The sequence below is a fragment of the Gavialis gangeticus genome, unplaced genomic scaffold (genome assembly GCF_001723915.1).
Source record: "Gavialis gangeticus isolate Ggan-Ray unplaced genomic scaffold, GavGan_comp1, whole genome shotgun sequence".
NCBI lineage: Eukaryota > Metazoa > Chordata > Crocodylia > Gavialidae > Gavialis > Gavialis gangeticus.
Window position 1 is genome coordinate 10352542 of NW_017729002.1, and position 10583 is coordinate 10363124.

At 42.2% G+C, this 10583-nt stretch overlaps 1 long non-coding RNA gene across 1 annotated transcript; it reads right to left on the bottom strand.

The window, feature by feature from the left end:
- Positions 1–788: 788 nt before the first annotated feature.
- LOC109290893 lies at positions 789–10577 on the bottom strand. Its single transcript, XR_002095706.1, has 3 exons — positions 10366–10577; positions 8502–8504; positions 789–801 (listed from the first exon to the last, which is right to left on the bottom strand). It is a non-coding gene; the product is annotated as an uncharacterized LOC109290893 (long non-coding RNA).
- Between the last annotated feature and the right edge of the window lie 6 nt (positions 10578–10583).

Here is a 10583-nt window from a genome sequence, read left to right on the forward strand (position 1 = left end):
CTCTACCCCTTTAAAAGCATCGAACTTCATCCCCAGCACTAAGTGTCTAATAGGCAAGGGTACCTGTAGAGCTCATGGAGCCCCATTAGTCCTAGGTGCCACATATCAGGCAGCTGCAGTATCACTGGGCACTTCCTCCCCAGAGGTTCCTTCGCCTCTGGTTGCTAGCAGGGAACTAAACTCCCTAGTGCCAGTCTGGGTTTATATGGGCCCAGGGTCCTGCCCCTTCTGGTCAGCTGTTCAGGCTAATTTGATCTCTAGCTTGTTGCCCTGGTAACCTGCACCTGGGCTTCTGTCTTTCTCTGTGGGCTCTCTCCCCAGGCAGTTTCTGCTCTTCTAGGAGTGGGCACGTTAGTGCCCTGTGACAAACACCCACTGCTTTCCCCCCCAGTTTTTGCCAACCGTAACAGTCTTTACTCTAAAATCCCATATTTTTAACCAAAGTTACTATGAGAGCAGCTGCACAGTTCAGTTTTAGACTGATCACAGATATAAGTTCTAAACTCCCATGATCCAATGGGGCTAGGAGTAGCTGAATTGTTGCATCAGAGAGTGCATGATTCCAAGCTCTTAATGGTACAGAGACCAATTTGTATCTAAACCCAGGCAGGCCAATTTTGCAATTGGTATTGTTGTTTCAGTGAGTAGTTGAATGCTACAGATATGGAGATAAGGTGAATTAATAAATGAAATGCAACAACTTAACTTAGAAGATGGGGTTCTCTCCAGGGATCTTAAGGTATGTGTACACTACATCTTCCGTGATCCAGTTGTGGGAAGGGTTATGCTATCTGTGTTGGTCTCATTTGAGCCTGTGCTGATACAATTAACAGTCCTTGCGCATGTGGAGGAAATCAAAGGGTGTTTATGGACATGTTCCAGGAAGTGGGGAAGGGCAGGGGCGCTTCAATTAGTGAGCCATGCTAATTGGAAGTGCCCGATTGTCACATGTATCAGTGTCCCCACACTGAATAAAATGGAGGCAGGGTGTTTTGAAATAAAACACATTCAACAAGCTTTAGTTCAAAGCACCCCACTACCATTTTTCAGTGCGGGGACGCAGATACACATGACACTGGAGGCTGCTGGAACATGTTAATTTCTGCACTACAGCAGGCTCAATTAATAGAATTTGCTTTGACATGATAAATTTACAGCATGTCGGAGCAGCCTCCCTGCATGTGTGTAAATGCCTAAATATACCAGAATAAATTAACAGCTTTTAATCAAAATATTTTTTGCCTTTTGATTAAAAGGAGAGGAACACAGAGGTGCAGGTTATAAAACTAAAGGCATATTTTGACGGCTGGGATCTTTACTCAAGAATGAGTAGGAAAGCAAAAAGAATCCCACCTGCCCCCTCCACTCCCCTCCCCCAACCAAACCTCATGGAGGAGCTATGCTAAACCTCTGATTAGACAGAGATGATTTAAAAACTTTTATGGGAATGAGCCGGTCTTCACTAATGAAAGTTTTATGAAATTTTTCAAAACTAAAGTGAACGATACCAAGAGTAGAATATAACCCTAAGGGTTTTTCTGTATGTGTTCTCTAATATTACAAAGAGATTCAGAAAAACCTCTGAAGATCCTGTTTCCTGCAGGTAGAAAAAAATCTAAGTAGATGAGTCTTTGGTAACTGAAAAGGAATGAGAGTTACTATGAATAGAGCCACCTGGCCTGTTGCAGGGTAAATGGGAGTACTCCAAATGCCAAAGCATTCGAACTGAAGTTTGTAAGATAATTGGAAAAGAACAACTTAAAGAAACAATGACAAGAAAGAAACATTCTCCTCTTCACCTCTTTATAAGGCAAACTGTTTTATGACAAGCAACCAACATACGCTCAATGGGACTGCACTGTTGGGAGAATAATTAAGACCTATGGATACATTTTTAATTATCTAACACAGAACTCTTTACAATAAAAGTTGAATCCAGGACTTAAAACCTTAAGCGTCTATTGCAAAAGCATCTATTGTAGTACCTTGGCTTAAAGGCTGAGGTAGACTCATAAACTAGTACATGGTTTTGCTAGTAGAGGGAGAGAGAAAGCTATGCCGCACAGAGTGGATATGAGAGTAAAACTGGTATCATGCTTCAGTAGACCTACTAGCCTCTTTGGCAGGAACAGATCTACCAATAGTTCTCCCTTAATAGTTTGAATGCAAATCCCAATGGAGTTAATGTAGTTCAGTGAGGTTACATTTCAGGCACACATCTAGCTGGGACAGTAAAAGAGCTGCATTTTTCCTCCCACACCCAATCTGATGGTCCAGACCAGTCTATAACAGCGATCACATGGTTGGTGATTTAGAAAATGACCGCTTTAAGGACATGCTCTTAAAAGGCTCCCCTCTGTGGTGTTTCAAAACACTAAAAAATCCACCAAATTAACCCAACGCTCCCAAAATAAAATAAAATGATGCTTTCAGGTGCTAATTTGGATAGCTTGAAAAAAAATTCTCAGCATTAGTCTAAATACACCAGGCTTGCACTGTGCTCTTTTCCCTCTGTAACAAGTAGAGGCATACAGCTACTCCTTTTGTAATTTCATCATTACAATGACAATTCCTAAGTTCTCCCCTAGGACCTGTCAAAGTGTGAGAGGGTTTTTAAGCTGTACCAGCTTAATGACCTACCGTCTGAAAAAAATCAGCAGCTGAGCCAAAACACTTATGCCCTCATTCTGTTCAATGGAAGAATTGTTTTCTAAGTGGTATATTACCATGAGGTACAGCTAGACTTAGAGGGGGAGATTTAACCTTTGTGTAAATGGATAACAGTCAAGGACAATAAAAATGTGTGTCAGATGAGAGAGACTTATCAATGTTGACGGGGGCAAGTATGAAGGAATTAGGAGAGCTGCTGCAGAGCATAAGGTGTGAGACTCTTGGGGACTTTATAAAGCTCTTCTTCACTTTTGTTTCATTGCAGAGAGCTGCTTTATATAGTTGCCAGGGGAGGGCTGTTGCCTTTCCAAATCCAGAATGCAAATTTCTGAGGAAGGAAATACCCTGTCCTTCCAAAGTATGACAGGATTAAGGTAGGCTGCTATGATTGCTGCTGGTGCTTAAAGGCCAACTCCAGGGACACCCTAAGGTTTCTAGTGGTAGTTTGGGAATTTCATTTGGATTGGGAAGGCTTCTTACTTCATGATGGCTAAGGGCTACTTTTCTGATAAGAAAATAGCCTGGTTATGAAGCCTGCAGAAGTCAAGAGACACCTGCCTCTAGAAGCAGTAGTCCAAAAAAAAAAAGAAAAAGAAAAAAGTAAAATTTTCAAAAGTATTTAAGTGATACTAAGTCCCTTTTGAACAGTGTGCCCCTTGGCTATTCTATGAAAAATCAATCTTATAGTTTTAACTACATTTTGGGTACACTTGCTGCTTCTCTGTAGTTTGCATAATTTGGCCTCTACAGTATGATTTGCAGAAGTGTCTTGCTTCTCTCTCATATAGATTCTACTCCTTTGATTGCCAGACTTGGCTTGACTAGTCCAACAAAACATTCTTGTAAAAATCTTTGTATTTCATATCCACATACAATATATATTTAAAGTCTATTTCCATTTTGTCCCACTTCAGATGACTCTCCAACCATTCAGCTTCAAATCTCAGTATTTTATCTTCAACAGTCACATAATATTCTGTGGTCTTCAGAATGATATTATTAGCTAAAGACTCCAAAGATATTGTCACAAGGCTGAACATCGATCCATTTTTTTTCCCCAGGAGAACCTGTCTCTGATATCTACAGCCTCTAGCATAACTTAAGGTCTGTTTTATTCTTCACAATGTCCTAAGTTCTCAGAAAGGAGTTGATTGAAACTTTGAGCTATATTAATTTCAGATTTTCTCAGGTACCAAACTTTCATAAGACAATTTGTCAGTGATTAACCTTAGGATGACACACATTTACTTTGGAAAATGATCCCACATGCCCAGCGTTTCCTTTTTTTGTGTATAATATGAGCCATGACAGTAGCTGAAGGTAGGGTCAAACTGAAAGACATTTAAGACTGAATAGAAACCCTTCAAAAAAAGTAGGACTTTGTCCCTTTCCCTTTGGCTTCACAGTTAATGCTACCTCTAGAGTGACAGTTAGTATATTAATCTCTTTTTTCTTCTAAATAAAAATTGTGATCACTTGCAACAAAACATAGGTTTGAAATTTTAATCAAAATTCTTAATACCAGAACAAGTGCCTTGGATACAAAATGTACAAAATAATGCAAATAATAATAGCTAGTGGGGTTGCCTTCATGGACTATTTATTATTATGTTATGTGAATTGTAAGAAGAAACTCAAGTGAATATTTGTGTTTTTACAATTTCATTTGTTTTGTATATAGTGGCCCTAGTTAACATGGGCATTTGTACAATCTTTCCATTTTCCATGGCTTCCCAAGAGAAGCGCATGAGTGAAGCCAATAAAGTAGACAATAAACCCATATTAATAATGTATGCAGAGCTATCTATATCTATTTATATGATGCAGTATTAAAGTATAACTGCATTGTTTCTTCTTCTTCTCAAATGAAGGTGAATGACCAAAACAATGGTGTGAAACAATTCTTTCCAATACTAGCAAGTTCTTGCTATGGTACACATTAAGCAACTTTTAATGTTTCTCAATGCATACATATGTAGCATAAATAATTATTCGTATACATGCAATTATTTATGACATTAGCAAGAAAGTAAAACATATTATACATTATTAATCTTGGAGAATAAAACACATCTAAGATGTGTATATTTATTATATAAACATATTAATCTAAATATGTTCTGAGAATGCTAGCATTTGCATGCAGGAAAAATTCATTCAGTCCTACGAAAGTTCTTTCAAAACAAGTTAGAGTTTATTTTGTTTTTATTTCTAATCAACATGCTGACAGTGGGCACGGACAGGAGTTCGGCTCTCTGCTGTAATGTAAAACACTTTGCAGGAAGCATTCTGAGTTAGAACAATCCCCCGGACCAAACTGAAGTTCATTGTTGGTTCCAGAGGGGAGTGGAATCTAGCTGCTGGATGCAAGCTATGGTGGAGCACTGGAAGGGTACTCGCCACATAGAGTGGGGTACAGGAGGCTGGAGAAGGGCCTGCAGGGAATGCAGCCAGGTGAAACTCCAGGGACTCATTTTTAAGGGGGAAGGTGTGTGCTGGAGCACCAGTGGGGTGCTTACCACTTAGGGATGTTGCAAGCTCTGTGGGAGCTTGTGGGACTAGCAGCAGGGAGAGCCCTCCCCAGGAACCATTTTAATGGGGAAGGTAGGTGTCAGAGCACTCATGGTGCTCTGCCACTTTAAGAACTAAGCCAGACAGCAGGCAGGTGAAACCCAGTCCTGGTGAGTGGCCATGTTAAGAATCAGGTCAGTAGGGCTGGAGACAGCAGTTGCTGCCTGGCACTGAGGAAGGAATATCCTGCTGCTGCTCTGGAGATAACATGGAGGTAAGGGCAGGAGCTATGGGGTGGCTTGGAGGCTCCTGGTCCTGGGCGTGACCGAAAACTGCACTCTGCCAGGATAGGGAGGCCTGATGATCCTGCCTGTGGTGGGGCAGGACCAGCAAATGCTAGGTTCAAGGGCCATCCCAGTGAAAGGCAGGTCGGTGTGCCTTAATAACCCCTGCCCGCAACATCTGCTAGTAACATCAGAGGGAGTTAGGGCCAGGTATGTCTATGTGGGAAACCTAAGCCTGATGGGGTGTAAGGCCCAAAGTAGGTAGTGGGGCCAAGTATGCCCATATGGGGCACCTGAGCCTGTTTGGGGTGCAAGACCCTGGTAAGAGGGAGATGGGAGCCAGGCACACCTAGGGGTGGCACCTGAGCCTTTTAGAGTGTAAGATCCTGGGGAGAGAAGGAGAGTTGCGGGTCAGGCATGCTGACAAAGGGCACCTGAGCCTGTTGGCATGTTCGGCCCTAGGCCCCAGAGAAGTGGGGAGGAGTATGTGCCTCAGGAGAGGTAAAGGTGCAGAAAGGCACCTGAAGGGCTGTACCCAAGTAATTGAACAGTTGAGGCTCTGTGAGTTAGGGGGGCATGAATTGAGCTCCTGTTAACTTGGGGGACTGAATTTGGTCAAGGTAAGCCTTTGGGAGCCTGAGGCCGATTGGAGGGTGGCAGAGGAGAAGTCATGGAGAAATTAGGGGGCAAGTCAGCAGCCCTGTATGGAGAGCAGCTAGGGGGAGTTACCCAGCTATGAGGCTAAGGCAGAGTCTGCACAGTATTTTGAGAACTGCCCAGCACTCGTTCAGATGAGGGTAGTGGGAGATGCCCAAAAAGCCACAAACTTGCTGGCCAGGGAGTGAAGGAAATCAAGCCTGAGGATCCGTTGGGATAGGGTAGGATGAGTGTGGCCCCAGGGGAAAGGAGGGGAGGTACAAATGAAGCCCAGCAAGGGCAGTAAGAGAGAGACTGTGTGAGAGAATGTGGCGTGTGAGAGGGAGGTGGTATGAGTGTGCCCCGTAACAGGGTAAGTTGGGAGAGGCCTAATACTCTAATGATTTGGGCCCAGCCTCAGGCTGGAGCTTTACACAGTTGTTAGAAACATCTGCAGGCATGGGACACAAGGGGACATAGGAATGTGTACTCAAGGCCCTAGACACCAGGGCCCAGAATGGGCAGCCTCCCACCTAATTAAGATTGTAATTACTTAACAGCAAGGCATGGCAGGAAAGATAGATGGGCGGTATGCCCGGAGGCAGTGGGAGACCAGCACTGTGACTGGTTGGAGAGCTGTCACTGTGTCACAAAGTCTATAGCCAGTTTCCCCTAGCAATAATTTCTCCTCATTCCCAGCCTGTCCCTGCTTTCAAAATGGTATGGGAGCAGAGGGAGCTCATTCTAGGGGTTTCCCAGATACCACTGGAGGGTGGGGTGAGGGAATTGGAGCCTTCCTCCACCCCCACCACACCCACCAGTGGGGGATGAAAAAACCCCAGACCAAACACCCTCTGATCCCTTTCTCTTCTCCTTTTCTGAAAACAGCTTGGAGGCTCGGAGGCAGGCAGACACAAGTTACAGAAGATACTCTGTTTTGGAACATCTTCATCTGAACCCTCACAAAATGAGGGTTCAGATTTTTGCAGGATTAAACCCTTCTTAAGCACTTGGCAGCCTTGCTCTTACGTTTGCTCATGGTTGTAGAGTGCGTTCAAGGACCAGATCAGGCAAAAATTGTTACTTCTGTCTGCACCCAGTGTGTTGGCAGCCTACACTATGAAATTAATATTCTCATCCTCCATAATGACCAGAAAACTCACTGTAGATACAGCTATGTGTGTAGTTCTTGACTAGCAACTGCTTTCAGATGACCAGGTGCCAAAGCACCTGGTAAGGAGTGAGTAGTAAATATCACCAAACCCTGGTTTTTATTCTTATTCTCATTCTCTGATTGCTTTTTATCACAATGCATTAATTTAGAAATCTGAATTACTACCATAAACTTTCTATTGGTAGTATCCACAAGAAATTATGGATGATTTGCAGCTGAAAAGATAGTAGCATGATCATTATCAGAGAAACTCTCAGAATGTAAGAGTTCCTCAGCTGAAAGGTAGCTGCAAAGTGTAATTATTAATGGAACTAGTAAGTAACTTAATTGTAAAGTACTAATTATTATTGCAATTATTAGACATTTGAATAGTTTGGATGCCAATTCTTTTTGCAGGCTTCCAATGCCCAGAACTTTCTGTGCCAAAAGCTGGCAAGAGTGGAACAAGTACAACTCTCATCTCTACTTCTGTAGTCCCACGTCTAAGCAATGCCCTTCAAGATTAAGAATTTCCAGGGATTTGGTATATTTTGACAGATCTGTTTGATCAAATATTTGCTGTGGAACAGTGACTTAAGTTTCATTCCTTTCTGTCATTCCATCTTGTTATATTTTTATGCACAATGATTTTGGCCCCCATTCAGCATATTATTTAACCATGTGACTCCTACAAGACTAATTCTTGATTAAAAGTTGCTCATGAGATTAAATGCTTTGCCAGACTGGAGGCTTTATCCTGACACTTTCTGGCTACATAGCAGATATATGCCTAAAATTTTAAATGCATCATCATGGTAATCATCATCATTGTCAGAGCCACAAAGAACAAATGGTTTTAGTCAGGGGTTGGCTGAAAAGCCTGTACCTGGACCATGAAAGTCTGGTTAAGAGTAATTACATGTGTGTGTATGTTGGGGGAGGGAGGCAATTTACTGGGGCTGTACTGAAGGAACCACTTGAAGACTCCCAGCTCTGTGCTCTCACTGATGAATTTTCTATTTCCCATTGGTACTCACCATAGCATTTGGAGGTATTTGATAAGTGGAGAGTGTGTAGAGCAGGGAGGAGACTGGAATAGCAGGAGATCAGTGGTGGGGTGGGGGGTCGGCTGCCTGTGGTGGTGGCTTGGTCACAAGCACCCAGCCCCCACTTGATAAGGTGTCCAAACCCTGCTTTTAGATATGATGACCATTTACATATTTACTTTTCCTAAATCATCCAAGTACCTACTAGCTGTAGTATAAAACAACCAAACATCCCAACAGTAGTGAAATGTTGTATTTTAATGTTAAATTTGGCATGCATTCTCTGCTGATTTACACTCAAGACTTAACTTCCCAAGTGAAGCATGATACTGCCATTTTCATAATCTTTCCTATCTCCTAACTCTTCCTAGGACAGTCATATATTCTTCTGTTCTCATCTCAGGATTGTGGATTCCCTCGGACAGAGTCTGTCTTCATCTGTAATGGGAAACACTATGAAAAGCATTGTTTTTACTGCAAAGGTAACAACATACTGTTGTTAGAATTCTTTATTGTATGTTTGCTATTTCCTCTGTGTCACACAGCGATTTCAAAGCAAGGATATACTGTTTCTCCCTCCTGGCATTAAGCCGTGTATTATAATGGTCAGAAATGCATCTCATGAGCAAGGTGTTTGTTTGTTTGTTTTTTAAACAAACAAATTCTTCATTGATTATTTGTCCATAGTTCTCCCAATCCTCCTCACACCTTGGAAGTGTCTTTCTTATGCGAGTACTGAATGTATTTGAATGTGCTACACAGCTCCCTCTTATATTCTAGCCATGAAACGTATTAAATGAATGCTTCTTTAACTCCTGCCCCTTGCTTGCTATGCAGTATAAATTTCTGGAGGAGAGTAGCTTTGTGTGATGCTGTCAAACTGGAGATGTGGTGGGTGTATCAGGTATGAAGGAAGAGACAGAAATAAAATACAAGATTTCAAAGCAACTGCAGTTTAAAAAATATTCTGAGAAAAAAATCTGACTTGGTCCATAGCAATGTCAGACTGCGGTTTTCTTATCTTTGCAAAAAGAACTGCACACATCAAGGGAGAGCTGTGCCCACTTGAGATATTTTTTGTATTTCTTTTGAAGACAGAGCTACAGGCATAATTGTCAGGGGACAGTCAGATGCTCTTTTGCAGAGCGAGAGGAAAAAAAGAGTTATAAATAGGAGTTTGGAGAATATATATTTGAATGAAGAGGAATCTACCTAACTTACAAAAGGTCTGTTCAAACCTAATGTGTAGTATTGCTGAGACCTAGTATGCCTCTCAGCTGTGAAGGAACCTCAAAAGAATGAGAGGGTCCATCCAGATCCAGACAAAAGAGCTCTGATGCTCTCAGAAGATCAGCTAGACATCCTGAGTCTTCACAATGGGCTTACTCTGGTGGCTAGAACTAGGACATGACAAGGCATGAAAAAAAAATCATGAGGACTTCTCTGAAGTTTTTATTATAGCTAAACCATCCAGGTCCTTCACGCGTCTGAAAAACCATCTGCCCCCTCCTACTGTACTCTTTAAGTCTGTAAATAGATGTCTCGCTTGATGCAGGCTAGACTGTCCCAGGGTTTGACCTGAATCAGAACAGACACAACAGTCCTATACAGGCAGTATCACATACTGCATTATTGCTCCTCTGCCAGCAAGAACAAGAAGGCTGCCCAGCTAGTCCTGCAATAACCTTACAGACCCACATGGCCATGACCCAGAAACAAGTGCATTTCATCCTGTGTACTTCAGAGGCACTTGAAGCAAAACAGTGGACCTGTATGTCTGTAGGATCCTAGGATAAAAGACTTTCTCCTGGGAAAAATGCAAGGTCTATTTACAACCTAAGAAGCAAAATACAGTAGTCTAAGAGCTTGATCCTAACAACTGCAGAGTAAGTGCTTTGAGTTAGTAAGTGCTTCACCATCAGAGGAACAACACCAACAGCTTACAACATTCCAACCTCAGACTTGATAAAACTGAAAGCAGCAACCAACCCACAAATATTATCACTCTCTCCACACACACACACGCTTACCAAAACTGAAAAATCTGTCCTTTCTAAAGGCCTACATTTCTGTCCAGAAAAATACCCTAATAAAATACTTCAGTGTGGAGAACTAGGAGAATTCTTCTGATGCCTCCGCCTCAAGCAATATTTCCACGACCAAACTGAACCCACTCCCAACAACAACTCATTCTCTGACAACATTCAGGAAAAGATCAATGCCAAAACCCCCCCAAAAAAATCAGATTGGACACCTCACAGTGGACAAAACCCTAACCTTGAC